We start from the raw sequence: 15,990 nt of genomic DNA, 5'->3' as shown, positions 1-15,990 counted from the left end.
AAATAGTTGCACATAGGATATATAGAACAAAACACACTGCTTTTAATGGGCAAAAATCCTACGCCATCTGTCTGGAAACATTTTTCAAAATCCAAGATGAATTGGAGAGGCTCAGTGAGAGAAATGGGGAAAAGAGTCCAAGGGATTACTCACATTTAGAAAACATGTATTAAGTACTGAAGTCTTCTCAATAATACAGCACAATATTTTTCATGTGTGCCTCAGATAGATTATTGCCAGCCTCCGGTCTGATTCACTGATTGCATTTCACTTTTGCACAGGAAGGAAGTTGTCTCAATTTATGGGGAGCAGAAAGTGTTTTGAAGGGTGGGGTATTGAATTTCAGAAAGCCTTTCATGAGACAGTAGCCTGCCACAATCTTGTGCCACAGGACTTCCCTTGGAAGCGTTCATTTCTCCTTCATAAGTCTTTTGAATGGTTTTATACCACACATTTCAAGAGCATTAAATCAATAATACTCTGTACCTTTTCTAACTTGAAATGCAAGCTCTGCAATGCAAGAGAGCAAGCTATGCAATTAACTGTTGTCCTTTTCAAACCAATTTCAGTGAATATTTATTGTTTACTGTATTCTATTTCCAGGCCACTGGAATGTAACAGTGCAACTGAACACTACTGACTGGAACTATGAAATCATTCAAGCCATGTCCCTCTCTTGGTCAAATCTCAAGAGGTGCTGAATGTCTGTAACTGCTGTATTCAGCACCTCAGAATTTGGCATTAATGTTTGATTGATTTATCATGCACCCCAGTTAAGAGAATGGAGAAAGGATTTATTTCTCCATCCTCACTTTCATCACTTGCTGCCTTTGCTAACACAATACACAAACCCTTCCTTGCAATAAAAGTTGTATGTTTAAAATGGAATTTCTCAACCCTGCACAAATGTATTCTTAAAATAAGAGCTCTCTCAATTGGTGTATGGTCAACATAAGAAGTGGGAAGACTATTTTGCGTGGCAAAATAAGACACACATTACTATGTTTGTGTGGGAGTCTATTAAAAATGAACTATGCAATACTACAAGAAGTGAACAGATTGGCATTTGACTGCTAGACACTGCATTGCAATACAATGCCTCTTATTTTATACCCTGGGTTTCCCAGTAACCTATATATTCATGCTGGTGTCTGAGCATCATGACAGTTCCTAAACTAATTAATTTTCTGGAAACTATCCTAATATTCTACTTGGAACAAATGGCATTAATTTACTGTCAATATATGAGAGTCTGAAGCTTCAGTAAAATGGTAACACTGTCAGATTCAGTCTCCCTTTTCTGCTCTCTCAACATGAGGCTCTTATCACAGGTCACTTTAGATTCCAACCTTGATTTGCAACTTTCCTCAATTGTAATTGAAAACTGGAATTTCCTCAATCCCTCTGCTTTATGGCTCTGAACCAGCACAGAGGTGCACTGTATGCTGCTAAATCCTATTAGTTCTGTTCCAGTGGAACTCAACCCACTACTCTCAGGTTGTACATGGCTCTCCAGGACCCAGCATGCAGCTCACAGGAAGGGTTGGTCACTCCTGTTGCTAGACTGTCCGTTTCAGGAGCAGGGAGTGAAGCACGGATCACAGTGTTCCCTGAAATGCTTGATACGCATAAGGCAGCACAGGTAGCACTGAGCAATGGAGCAGTAACGGGAACCTCGGCCCACTGGGATCATGCTTCCTTTCAGCAACCACAAGAAAGGGAAAGAAGAAATGTGCCAACACCCCTGCCCCTCCAACGTCAGGGGTGGGGGGGAAAGAGGGGAAGAAACCTTCCTTCCAGCTGCCAAGAGGGAGATGAGAAAAGAGGAGCCTGCTGTCATTACTTAGCAACCACAGAGAGGGTGGGGATGTGATGCTATTGCATTGTGACGCCACCTCAGTATGTAGCAATATCAAGTTGTTACAAATTACAATGCAACAACACAAATATGTTTTACAGAGCAACAATGGGACATCACCCCACAATTGAGATGCCACTGGGTGACAAAGGTGTTTCTTCGGTTGTCAGAAGCCAAGTACCACTGCTTTGGGAGATCAAATGCCAGTTCTCAGTCTATGGAAGCAATTCAGAGAAGTTTCTCAGGATTTTTGTGGGGTTTTTTTTGTTTGTATTGCTTAAGAGAAAGCAGGATTTCTCCTCATGACCAGTTTTTTCTTTTCTTTTTCCTCCTATTAATCTACACCCCATCTTAAATTTCCAGAGGAGAAATGTCTTGGAAAGGGCTGCTGGCTCCTTTTATACCTACTCACCACATCCAGTCTTTTTACGTGTATTGGCGGTCACCAGTCTCCACAGAGAGACTCTTAGAGCAACCAGATCTGGAAACTGCCAGGAATCACATCTGTATGAGGCTCTGATAAGGATTCCAATGGCAGTTCTCAGACTAATGAGTGGGTCAACACAATACAATGGTGATCTGGGACCAAACCCACTTTGTTGTCAAAAGGGACGACTTGTGTGATCAAAGCAAGTGAGTCTTGACCCTTTCATGAGTTGAGCTACTATGCTGACTTGGGGAGGGGGTGGGAATTGAGTAATATAGTAGGGAACTCTCCTGTGCTGCACTTAGGAGAGCTTCCAGAGGATAAAAGCAAACAGTACATTATTTGTGTGCTCTTATCACATTTCTCAGGGCATTATGTCAATGTTAATCAAGGTGAAATTACACTCATTCATGTCTAAATGCAACCTAAGTTTATCCTGGTAATATTCAAGCAGAGGTCAGCCGCTCACCAGTCTTCTGACGGAAGCTCTGAGGTGCCCTGCTGTTTCTCACAGCTTTAGTGCGGTCCTTAGGCACTGGCACATAATTGGCTAGTTGGCATCCCAAGAGCTGATGCTGCCTCTACCCCTCCCAAGCCTAGATCCTTGTTCTAGTGAAAAGTGTGTCTGTGTATATGCATGTATGGGAGAAAGACTTCTGGTGTAACTCTGACTTCAGTCTTAACTATGGAGAAACTCCTGCGTCTCTGTAATGTTACATCCCAACCTGTTTTCTAGATCCTCAAATCTAATCTGTGTGGTTAGACCAATACAGGGTATTAATAGATCTGTGCTTTGTCTGATTTAAAGGACAGAAAAAGAAATTCAGACAGGAAGTTTAGATCAGAGGGATGTTTATCTATCCAGGGACTTTGGAACACAACCCATCCAGCACTCTGAATTATGGTACAATTCTGGATGAAATCTTGCTAACTGTCAATTTGAGACAATGCTTGATAATATCTACCACATCACACTATGCTTTTCTTTTTAAAAGGGGGTCTTAAAAATAACCCCCCATTTTTACCTAGAAAGTACAATGTATGCTTCTACAACTAGAATTTTAAGGAGCAGATTCAGCACGCTGTGACAGAACATAAAAATTCACTGTTTTGTTCTGAAGCTGCCTTTTTGACCTTGCATTCAGCTAGCCTTTTTTTTTTTTTTTGGTAAAAAGAGTTCTTTTTTATTGAAATTTTCATATACAAATATAAAGTGCTCCAGCAGCTAACTAAGGTCAGAACTGAAACCAGTTACATTTATTTTGTATGTGTGTTTTTAAATATAGCCCTTTGAAAAACGGTAACAAGAATACTTACAGAATAAATGTAGTCCTCAGATAGACTTTGAATACTCTGAGCTATCTGTACAAGTACAGTTATATTTTACCACTCTCTCAACAAACTAAATTGGAAAATATAGGGAGTCCTTCTCTCCCATCAGTCCTTCTGGGCAGTAAAAAAGAACTTGTAATAATCAGGGCATTCTGTGAGAATGCAGATGAAAAACCAAACCAATATGTAGGTAGGTAGGTAGCTACTTACTTACTTACTTGCTTGCTTGCTTGCTTCAGGGTGGAAGGCTAGGGAGAAAAGCAGCCAGCCACTACAAAATGTCTTCCCCCCAGGCTAGAGCTGCTCAGCTCTGTTAAATTTAAAGGGCTAGCCCCAGAAAGGCAGGCTGTGGGAACGGATCTACTATCAAAGGATAGGCACTACAGTAAGTAATGACAGTACTGACTAGAATTTCAGTGAAGGAGGCGGGGGAAGGTGTCGTATTAATACTGTGCTTACTACCACATTTAGTTTGGCTCTGCATGGTGCTGTAGGTCTCAAACGAAGGTCACCCATAGCCTGTGCTAAAAGGGGTGGGAATTTTTGTTACCCTAGAACTTTACTTTTACTGTTCGTCATTTTCTTTCTTTAAAATGATCTGAGAGCCAGTGCACAAATGCAGAGGATCGTAGGCACAGGCATTTCTTGTTAGGGCACATTTTTAATACTTTGCTCGAATAGTCTGGAGATGAGGGCCAATTTACCATTATACACACAAAGATGTTTGTATAACTTATTGGTGGCCCCCCCTGAACTTGTTGCGTGCTGCTCCCTCCACCATTACTGGGTCACTTAACCATCTGTGCTGCCCAGCTGCAGAGCTCAGTCATGCATGGCAGCATTTAATGAGTTTCACCATTTTTTTTTCTGTCTGACCGCTGCCCAGAACAGATGCAAATCCATGGTACGCCCACATCTCGAATACTGTGTACAGATGTGGTCTCCTCACCTCAAAAAAGATATTCTAGCACTAGAAAAGGTTCAGAAAAGAGCAACTAAAATGATTAGGGGTTTAGAGAAGGTCCCATATGAGGAAAGATTAAAGAGGCTAGGACTCTTCAGTTTGGAAAAGAGAAGACTAAGGGGGGACATGATAGAGGTATATAAAATCATGAGTGATGTTGAGAAAGTGGATAAGGAAAAGTTATTTACTTATTCACATAATATAAGAACTAGGGGTCACCAAATGAAATTAATAGGCAGCAGGTTTAAAACAAATAAAAGGAAGTTCTTCTTCACGCAGCGCACAGTCAACTTGTGGAACTCCTTACCTGAGGAGGTTGTGAAGGCTAGGACTATAACAATGTTTAAAAGGGGACTGGATAAATTCATGGTGGCTAAGTCCATAAATGGCTATTAGCCAGGATGGGTAAGGAATGGTGTCCCTAGCCTCTGTTCGTCAGAGGATGGAGATGGATGGCAGGAGAGAGATCACTTGATCGTTGCCTGTTAGGTTCACTCTCTCTGGGGCACCTGGCATTGGCCACTGTCGGTAGACAGATACTGGGCTAGATGGACCTTTGGTCTGACCCGGTATGGCCTTTCTTATGTTCTTATGTTCTTAAAGTGACACCTGACAGCCTAAGCAAAGCAGTGACAATGCTTCAAGACACTAATAATAGCTGTAGAGCGGCAGCCGTCTTCCTTCGTCCTTCTTTTTATTAGATTCCCTGGTTTAGAGAGGAAAGGCGATCACCCTGGCTCAGTTTATCCTTGGAAACCCTCATTGCTGAGCTGTTTAATCACAAAACTCACTGCACAGTGGAGTCAACGTACTAGGGATGCTATCACCATAATCTCTTTAAAGAACAGCTGATACCTCAACACTGGAAAAAAAATCCTATTTAGAAACACTCCTTGGCAGAGGGTCTGAGCACTCAGAGGTTTCCGTGGGAGTAAAGGTTGAAGGGGGTGGATACTGGGTCATTAGCAGATCAGAGAAGCTGAGAACTCTTCAGAAAAATAGACTGGCAGTTCTGTGCAGAGATTTTCCGTATCTCTTGTCTTTTGCTTTGTTACTAGGAAAATTTGCATTGGAAAAGAAATCTGTGAGGGATTCTTAGGGCTAAGCTATGATCAAAAGGGCATTCCAAGGAAAGGAAGAAAAATACATGGCCCAGTTCTGACGTAAGTAGTCCTATTAATCCAGCTGGACAATTCACATGGGTAAGGGCTGCAGGATTGAGCTCATCTCTAGCCGGAGCCCACTGGTCCTCCAGAAATCAATGGCAAATGTGGGATTGGAACAGGGCCTTCGTTGTCTTAAGGGTTTATCAGCTGCTGCTGCTTATTCCCTGCCTGACTTCCTAATTCTCCAAGACATCATAGTATTAAAACCAGCAATCAGCTGTGAGATCACAAACAACAGGATCAGGCTTCAGGGTGTTTGGCTTTGTTCTGATAGTCTAGTATTATTATTAGGAAAAGAAAGGACAGAGGGGTTAAAAGAGTTGCCTAAAGGTGCTTAGGAGCCTAAGTCTTAATGTAAGTCCAAGATCCTCAAAGGTATTTAGGCACCTAACTTCCATTGATTTCAATGGAACTTAGGCACCTAAATATCTTTGAGGAGCTGAGCCTAAGTGACTTTTGAAAATGAGACAAGGTCACACACCAAGTCAGTGGTAGAGTCAGAATAGGACCCAAATCTCCTGTCTCCCAAACCGGTGTGCACCTGACCCCACTTGCGGAGTAACAGAGAGAATCACCCCGGGCAGGAAATCCTACTTTCCTGAACTGTATTAAGTTTTAAGAACAAGAGGGGTAAAACAAAACAAAAACAGGACAAAACCCTACAAGGAAGTGGAGACAGACTAGTTTTTCAGTAGAATGGAGATGAAACGTGGGCAGCATTTAAGGGCCCTATTTTGCCCTCATATGGCTCGAACGTCTTGCAATTGCATTTGCTCTGCAAATGTCAGTGCAGTGAATAAGTGGTTCGAATGTAGCAAACATGCCGGGCAACTTGAAAAATTAGTCGGTGAGGGGGCTGACCGAGAAAATGGTCTTCTCCAGCAAGGGAAGGAAGGAAGGGGAAAAAAAAGAAGGAATTACTGTCCTCGGTAAGCTAGTATTTTCCTCTCCAAGAGTGTTTGAAATCTTAGAACATTTGATCATGTACAATGATCATAGTATTGCTAACCAACATATATACAGCAGGTTAGCTAAGTTCTCACTTGCTTTGCCAATATTGCAGGGGACACCATTCGCACAATTATACTGTTCCTGATTAAATATTGCACAAAAACATTTGTTCTCTAACAGTAGTTATGAAGGTTCTTGTGACCTTTAAAAATTATGCCCCTTATGACTCTTGCAGTGGAAATCCTTCTCTTCATTCACATCCTCTGTCCCCAGTTCCCAGGGAAGTGGTGAAATACAGACTCTTGTTTCTTAGCTATTATATTCTGGTAGAATAACCCCCCAGCACTACAGCATCTGGTATCAATTATTTTTTAACAGAGAGGACTGAACCTTCTGCCTTACAGGCATCGGAAGATGCAGAACCTGATCCATTACCCATGAGTGTGCACTGGCACCAGAAGGAAATGAAGGCGCTTTAGGAGCATGAGGGCCACAGGCATAGGACAGGCTGAGTTTCCTGGGCGTACCCGTAGATGGCAGAACATTGTGTATTACAGTTTAGGCTACATCTTTGTGTGTCAAAGGAATCATGACGCTATTAAACATCCACTTTAAATTGCACATTTGATCAAACTCTGTCCAAAGGGAGCATCACTGTACAGTTTATATATATACTTTGGAGATCACAATTCTGGCAGCATAAGAAAGGTCTCGGGAGACAAAGGGGAAAAGAATGACACACACATTAAAGTTGGCTGAGAGTCCTATCCTATGGTATCTTATCAATTCCTATCTGATAAGCACACACACCTTTGAAGCTCTTTGCAAAGTCATAAATAAGGACAAAACAAAATAGACAGATTTGCTCCAGCCTGCCTCCTGGACCATATCTCTCCTGGCTACCATCTGTGCTCACCATGCTTATCTAGCTCTGTCCTGTATCAAGCCTTCTTACTGCTGGTGCGAGCACCTTCTCTTGCTCCTCAGCAGATCCTGCTGTCTGGAGAAGCCTTCATGCATTTGTCTGCCTTATCTACTCTGCGTCTGATTTCCAATCTGAGCTGAAAATGTATCTTTATTTCTCTAGTCTCAAGTCCTGAATATCTCTATCCTTCTGCCATTAAATACCTTATAACTGTATTTTTAAACTGTAATATCTGAGGGCTGCTGTACCAAACAAGAGTTGTGTTGCATTGCGAACGGTACAGATGCCCAGGAAAAAAATATTTTTTCATAAGAACAAAGTGCAAATCATTTTTTAAAAAATTACATTTTGCAAATTTTGAGTTAGATGCAAGATCTGGTAGTGAGATGGTTTGGGGAGTAGGTGCTGATGCAGGAGGAGAAGTTTAGCTTTCATCAGGTCCCTTAATCCCACAGGTTATTAGAAGAGAAGCTAAATAGTATCAACTTTTACAGGGCTCTTTGGGCCACGTTTTTAGCCCGTGTAAATCAGAGCGGCTCCGATGACTGCAACAGAGCTATGCTGATTGACATCTGCTGGGGACTGGCCCTTTGTGTTATCTTTTTCCATTTACTGGTAGCCAGAGCTTTAAAAATAAGCCTATTAATGCCCAGCTCAGATTATCCATGAACCCTTCCATTGTAATACTATCCCACGCTGTTCTGAATTGTGATATATTATCCAGGGTGTGGGTTATCTCCTGCCTGGTCTTCATTGTAGGACTGAGCATCTCAATCTTTTATTGCAAATAACCTCCTAACACTCCTCTTAGTAGAAGAGTATTATCATCATCACCCCTACTGCACAGATGGGAAACTGAGGCACAGAGATTAAATGACTTGCGTAAGGTTGCAGAGTAGCCTGTGGCAGAGCAGGAACTAGCACTCTAACTTCCCTGGTCCAAGGCTAATGTCTTAACCAGCGGCCCATCCTTTCATTCTCCCAGCATACCCCCAGCATACATTGGATGCTCTCGGACCGAGTGAAAGCATTTGCAGACCCAAAAGAAGACAGGACCCCAGATCTCATTAGCATTCATTGGGAGCTGGGTTCCAAACACTCTTAGGCACCTTTGGAAACAGCCTAAAATCTGGCATGGACATTCCTGTGCTTTGGGACATTGCTACCAAATATGGACAAACGTACCTTCCACCCACACTCTCTCCACCCAGTCATTGGAGGCATCCTTTTTTAAACAAGAGGCGGTTGAGTACCATGGCAATTTTCTTTTTACTGCTGCGCGTGTGGAAGTGTAAGCTGCTGTACGCCAACAAAGGGACCAATGCTCTAGGTGAATTGCCTCATCTGAGCATTTATTCATTTAATGCCATTTGCCTTCCAAATCAAGTTTAAATAAGTTGGCTACGTAGTTTTGAAATGATGCTTTTGCAGCCTCATCACCTTTGCCGGGTCTATAAACGGGTCTGTGAAATTCACTGTTTGTCAGGCCATTGGAATAGAATATTGTAATTATATACAATTAGCTTATCTACATGGAAAGTTATTTACAATGTCATGAGCAGCAAAGAGTCCTGTGGCACCCTACAGACTAACAAACGTATTGGAGCATAAGCTTTCATGGGTGAATACTGACTTGGTCAGATACATGTAGTGGAAATTTCCAGAGGCAGGTATAAATATGCAGGCAAGAATCAGTCTAGAGATAACGAGGTTAGTTCAATCAGGGAGGGTGAGGCCCTCTTCTAGCAGTTGAGGTATGAACACCAAGGAAGGAGAAACTGCTTTTGTAGTTGGCTAGCCATTCACAGTCTTTGTTTAATCCTGAGCTGATGGTGCCAAATTTGCAAATGAACTGGAGCTCAGCAGTTTCTCTTTGAAGTCTGGTCCTGAAGTTTTTTTGCTGCAGGACGCAGGGCCGGCTCCAGGCACCAGCTAAAGAAGCAGGTGCTTGGAGCGGCCAATACCAAGTGGCGGCACTCCAGCCGCTATTGGAGCAGCATGTCCGGGTCTTCGGTAGCAATTCAGTGGTGGGTCCCTCGGTCCCTCCCGGAGCGAAGGACCCGCCGCCGAATTGCCGCTGAAGAGTAGAGCGATTGCACTGCTACGGCTTTTTTTTTTTTTTTTTTTTTGCTGCTTGGGGCGGCAGAAACCCTGGAGCCGGCTCTGGCAGGATGGCTACCTTTAAATCTGCTATTGTGCGTCCAGGGAGGTTGAAGTGTTCTCCTACAGGTTTTTATATATTGCCATTCTTAATACCTGACTTGTGTCCATTTATCCTTTTACGTAGGGACTGTCCAGTTTGGCCGATGTACATAGCAGAGGGGCATTGCTGGCATATGATGGCGTATATTACGTTGGTGGACGTGCAGGTCAATGAGCTGGTGATGGTGTGGCTGATCTGGTTAGGTCCTGTGATGGTGTCGCTGATGTAGATATGTGGGCAGAGTTGGCATCGAGGTTTGTTGCATGGGTTGGTTCCTGAGCTAGAGTTACTATGGTGCGGTGTGCAGTTACTGGTGAGAATATGCTTCAGGTTGGCGGGTTGTCTGTGGGCGAGGACTGGCCTGCCTCCCAAGGCCTGTGAAAGCGAGGGATCATTGTCCGGGATGGGTTGTAGATCACTGATGATGCGCTGGAGAGGTTTTAGCTGAGGACTGTAGGTGATGGCCGTGGAGTCCTGTTGGTTTCTTTCTTGGGCTTGTCTAGCAGCAAGAGGCGTCTGGGTACACGTCTGGCTCTGTTGATTTGCTTCCTTATTTCCTCCTGGGGGTATCATAGTTCTGAGAATGCTTGGTGAAGATCTTGTAGGTGTTGGTCTCTGTCTGAGGGGTTGATGCTTTTTACAGATCCAGACTAACATGGCTACCCTCTGATACTTTACAATGTCATGCAGTTTTCTCCCCTTTAATTAACGGGCTTACTCTTTGCAGGCCAATTTGCCCCTTTCTCTCCATTTGTCGGGGGGAGATGGGAGGAGGCATAATTCTCTCCTTGAGGAAAGTAAAACATTTTCAACATTAAATACAGCTATGAGAGAATTGCAACAAATCTGTGGCTACGTAGTTGTTACCAGGGCCAATGAGAACTTCACAGCAGCATTAAGGATGGAACTTCCATCCTCTTGCTCTGAAAGTACCAGAAGTGGGTATTTGAGATGAAGGAGAATCTCCACTGGATGATAACATTTTAGAGCCAATGACACAATTAACCCATTCTGCTCCACTGAGTGGAGGGCAGAGTTGCTGTTAATTACTGTATTTGTATACAATACCTCTGTGCATGAACAGGATTGATTTATTTTAGCGGTAATACACTTTAACCTTTTAAGAGTGTCACTTTGCTAAAGAAAAGAAAAAAAACCAGCCTTCGCAAACTAGAAAATCCACACAATTTCCAGAAGTTCTGAAACCTTTACATTGTTTCCCTGAATAACTTGCAAAGAGTTTGCATTATAATGAAGTGAAAATATATTAAATCGCTAACTAAAGCAAGTACTGAGAAAAATGATGAGAGTGGCACGTCTGACTGGCAAAATCAATGCAGCTGAATCAAAGTGATTTTTTGTTGAACACCTTCTTGCGTGGCTCAGGTAAGGTTATGCGGCAAAGGCACTATTGAGCCACGGGCACTGCCTGTGGTCAGCGATGTAACTCTCGAGTTTAGAAGACGCAGCCAATTTGAATTTTCAAACCAAGTGCCAGAATACATGTGGTTTGCATGCCAAAATGGCCAGACAAGAAGCCCCCCACTCTCCGCTCCACAGAATAGGATTAAGCAGGATTAAAGCCTGAAATAATCATACTGTACTGAGTACTGGATGCCGCCACAGCAGACTCAATAAAACTCAGCAGGACACTTGACATTGTATATTTCCAAGCAGCAAGTCATAAATCTACGTGTGTGTAATCCTCCACACCCTGAGTCTGACAGAAACAGAAACACTGCACAATTGCAGGTGCTGGTAAGGGGAATAAAGCACAGGCCACTGCCTTGCCTTGCGGGGACAAATTCCTGCTAGGGAAAATGGAAAGCAACTTGAATGATGTATGTAATTATGCTTGAATCATACTTTACTAAACATGGCTCATTTGCAGGGCTATATAATTACTGAGAGTCCCCAAAGCCTGAGATTAAAAGCAGCTTTTTCTCTCTCTATATATAACAATAGTTGCCTACATATAATTATACTATCTAGAGGCTGCTATAACAGGCCCCAGATCAGCAGTCCATCCCTAGTCAGCAAAGCACTTAAGCATGTACTTACTGCATGCACTTAAGTGCTTTGCTAAAAAGGGAAGGATTTAAGCACATGCTTAAATAATTTGCTGAATTAGAGTTGGAATGAATGCAGCGTTTTTGGTGTTACCACTCACATAAGTGTACTCTGCTTAATACTAATCCCAGTGTATTGCGGGCAAATGCCAAAGAGAAGGAGCTGGAGAGGATTCTATCATCATACCCATGCATGGTGAACTGGACTCATGCTAAGTGTTCCCTTATCCTGTGTTGCACACTCACCGGTGTCAACAGGAACCTTGGGTGTGTAGGGCCATCAGAATATCACAGTCCTGATTATAGAGATGGTTCCAGCGTGGGGCCATTTATCCTATCAAACACAGGGTTTGGATCAAATTGGATCTGGTTCTGAACCACCCCTGGTTAGGGGTTAGGCTTTTGCATAATGAAAATGACTCCTTCTGTCTCTAGTTTTGCTCATCTCTAGCCTAACCGGGGATGTGAGCACGAGGCAGCCACTTGCTGGGGCCATAAATACAAGCTAAAGACCTAGTGGAGTCTCTGCTTTCCAACTGGAAAATGGTGGCCAAACCTGTCACCATTACTTAAAGATCTCCAGGCTGTCATGGGTAACAGCTGATATTATAATTCATCTCAAACCGCAGCGGGAAAAATGTGTCTTTGTTCAAAATGTGGCCTTACGCCTTCTACCACGGCTCTTGGAAAACATCCTCAGGCCTGACACCTTCCTATTTTAAACATATTATCTGGCAACAATAAATTATGATCTTATCAGGCACATTATTACAATAACCAGATGCAACACAAACAGGATGGTGGACTGACTCTGTACCTCCAAATCACACAGCTGTAGATAACATCACACATCTTTCCATTTCGGGGGAGGGGAGGAGAACCTGAGAAAATATTCCCCCATGAACCACTGCAAAATAATTTACACCAGAGTCAGTTCATAGCCATGATCAAGCTAAAGTTATCACACACCCATAATAAATGGTGTTATGGTCTTCCTGGTCAATACAGATATCTGATGGTTTCTAGTTACATCAAATAAGGGAGTGGGAGAATTATCTTTTCACAACTGCTGACATTTCCCATCTGCAATGCGACTGCCATTTTTAGTAGCTCCATTCAGTGTGTGTCTGTACCACGTTCAGATGCTTATTAGCCATACTGTAATGTCTAACCAGAGAGGGTGGCATGGAAATCTAAGGCCGGACTCTTCATTGCAAAGTGAATGCAAATGCTCACCAGAAGCCCGATCCAAAGCCAATCGAAGTCAATGAAAAGACTCCTATGGAGTTCAATGGGTCTTGAATCAGGCCTCAGATCTAAAGGGCAGTGTTTTACAGCCCACTGTGCACTTATTGTGCACAGATGAAAATTCAGAGCAACAGAGACTCAAACTCCTATGGCTCAAACCTTAGAACTGTGGGTTTCCTCTCAGTTCAGACCAGAAAACAGTTGCACTACTGACCTGTCTATGCAACATGAATAGCCCTCAAAGAGAGTGAATGCAAATTTGTGCAGAGCTCTGCATGTTCATCCGAACTATCCTTCTTTCCCTGTTCCCGTTGAGAATGCTGGGAAGCAGATGTAACCAACAAAGAATGCACTCCTGGATGTGGTTGTCATTTTAGGGAGGATAAATTAAAAGGACGTATGTGGGAATCTGAAAGGCGCTATTTGGAGCCCAGATGAATTGCTCTCCAACACAAAGAAGAACGTGTCAATGCTAGTCAGGATGAAATGGCCTTGTTTCAAGAATGGGAAAAGCTAAACACTCACCCAGTAAAGGTTACACTCCTACTGCTATGGAAATCTATATCTATGTCCTCACTAGAGAATCAGCCTCTGAAATGCTGCAGCACAGGTCAGACCTGGGGAGCACGTACACCAGGGTTTGCCCTGCAGAACGGGTCAGGTCACACTGATGATTAACTCAACCTTGCAAAACTGTCAGGAAAATTCTGCAGCCCAGGCAGAAATCTGCTTGCCTGCCCTTTACCACGAAGACTTATGCTATACGACTAACAATGCTTTACTCATCTCTCAGAAAAATACTTGTCCCTGTCATGTGCAGAAGTAGAGTTTTGCAAGGCTAGATTAAGGTGAGTTTATTTCCCCCACCTTCTCTCCAGTGAGGATTTCTGGACTTTATTTCAGCTTTACAATCTTTGCACTGTTGCTCCAGTAAAGCTGTCAGATAATTCCAGTTTAGTTCAGGAAAAGGGCTGGGACTCAGATCCTGCTGGGACCAAGCTTAGTTCCTGCTCACACTGCCCTCGATTCATCCCACACCTGTCTCCACTACTAAGTAGAGCAGTGTTTCTCAAACTGGGGTCACCGCTTGTGTAGGGAAAGCCTCTGGCAGGCCGGGCCAGTTTGTTTACCTGCCCCGTCCGCAGGTCCAGCCGACCGCGGCTCCCACTGGCCGCGGTTCGCCGCTGCAGGCCAATGGGAGCTGCTGGAAGCGGCGGCCAGTATGTCCCTTGGCCTGCGCCGCTTCCAGCAGCTCTTATTGGCTCAGAGCAGCAAACCGCAGCCAGTGGGAGCCGCGATCAGCCGGACCTGCAGACGGGGCAGGTAAACAAACCAGCCCGGCCTGCCAGGGGCTTTCCTTACACAAACGACCCCAGTTTGAGAAACCCTGCCGTACAGGCTCCATGAGCCTCCTGTGCAGTGTTGTGCAGCAGAGGAAGCAGCTTTCTGTTTCTCGGAAGAGGCCATGTAAGCTTTTATGCCACCCCTTCCTCCTGATTTTGTATGGCATCCGAAGGTCCTGGAAGTGGCAGTGGGGTTGGACACTGAAGAAGGTGCTGAGTACAGCAGCGTCCTAGTTGTTAGGTTTCCATGTGTTACTGACCCCCAGGGCCGGCTTTAAGCCGATTCGCCCGATTCCTGGGAATCCTGCCCTGCAGTTCTCAGGGCAGTAACCCTGCATACCTGCTTCAATGAGGGAGGGCAGGGAGCAGCTGGGACCCACACATGTGCACACCCCCAGGGATTGGCGGTGACCCACACATGTGAAACGGCGTTCATTAATAACCAATCAACAGCATATATGAATCAATGTACATAATATATAATTTTATTATTTATATAGTTATGGAAAGTAAATAATAGAAGGAAGAAATGAAAGGCTTTTTTTTTTAGTCATCCCTGCCAGGGCCCCGCCAAAAATGTTCGAATTGGGCCCCGCACTTCCTAAAGCCGGCCCTGAAGATGAGGGAAGGCTGAAGAGAACGGATCCCTGTCGTATGGAGTCAGGGAGAGGTGTCAGGGCCTATCATCCTCAAAATTTGCATCTGCAATGGTGAGCAGGAATGGGGAGCCCCCAGTTGAATCAGTCCCCCAGCCTGTATGTCTGTATGAATCCCCATAAAGTAGCCTGGGATGGCAGAGACCGTCTCCCCTCCACCATATAACTGGGAGGTAAAGTCTGAATCTAGCCCCATCTCATGGTCCCTCAACTTAACACCAATGGAAGACCCCACTGCGTCCCTAGGGCATCCCTAAAGTAGTAAGTCCTACTTCCCTTCTGGCTCCAGCTTCTGGGAGAGTGACCAGTGACGAATAAGGAGCAGTCCTGCTCAGAGTTTGGGAGATCATGCACTGCCTACCCTCTGCTCGACTCCTGGCTGTTTATATCTCCCTTATGCTTTGGGTCAAAAGCGATTGACCTTTATGCAGCTTTCTGAGGTGTGCAAGCCCCAGGCTATCATTAAACTTAGGGCCCTTCAAATACAGCTTCTGACTAAACACTAATGGTTAACTCTAGCCCCACAATTTTAAATGCAGCCCACGGACACTCAAGCCATGTGTCTTCCATTAATGTCAGTGGGAATGGCAAGGCTAAAACCCTGCATGCAGTTTTACAAACATAAGGGTTGGTATTAGAAGGGAACAGCTGTTGGATTTCATCATGGGCAATTAGTGCTGGACTTTAACCTGAACTAAATATCACAGGGGAAAGAAAAAAAAACAATCAGACCACAAGGATCTGAACTCACCGAAGGGCCAAAAACTATTTTCAAGTTTTCAGTCTCTCTGTTTTGCAAAGAGGCAGGGTGGGATAAGGTTGGAGGGATGAAAGAGGAGCTAGCAGCT

The 15,990-nt window shown here is 44.0% G+C and overlaps 1 long non-coding RNA gene across 1 annotated transcript in view; it reads left to right on the top strand.

The window, feature by feature from the left end:
* The first annotated feature begins 3,972 nt into the window (after nucleotides 1-3,972).
* The window catches only part of LOC123350732, a 43,215-nt gene continuing 31,197 nt past the window's right edge, over nucleotides 3,973-15,990 (top strand). Inside the window, exon 1 of the long non-coding RNA XR_006573808.1 lies at nucleotides 3,973-4,002. This is a non-coding gene — a long non-coding RNA (uncharacterized LOC123350732). The remainder of the gene's footprint in view (nucleotides 4,003-15,990) is intronic.

The sequence above is a fragment of the Mauremys mutica genome, chromosome 16 (genome assembly GCF_020497125.1).
Source record: "Mauremys mutica isolate MM-2020 ecotype Southern chromosome 16, ASM2049712v1, whole genome shotgun sequence".
NCBI lineage: Eukaryota > Metazoa > Chordata > Testudines > Geoemydidae > Mauremys > Mauremys mutica.
The sequence above is the reverse complement of the archived record's forward strand: the minus strand, read 5'-3'. Positions and strand labels throughout refer to the sequence as shown.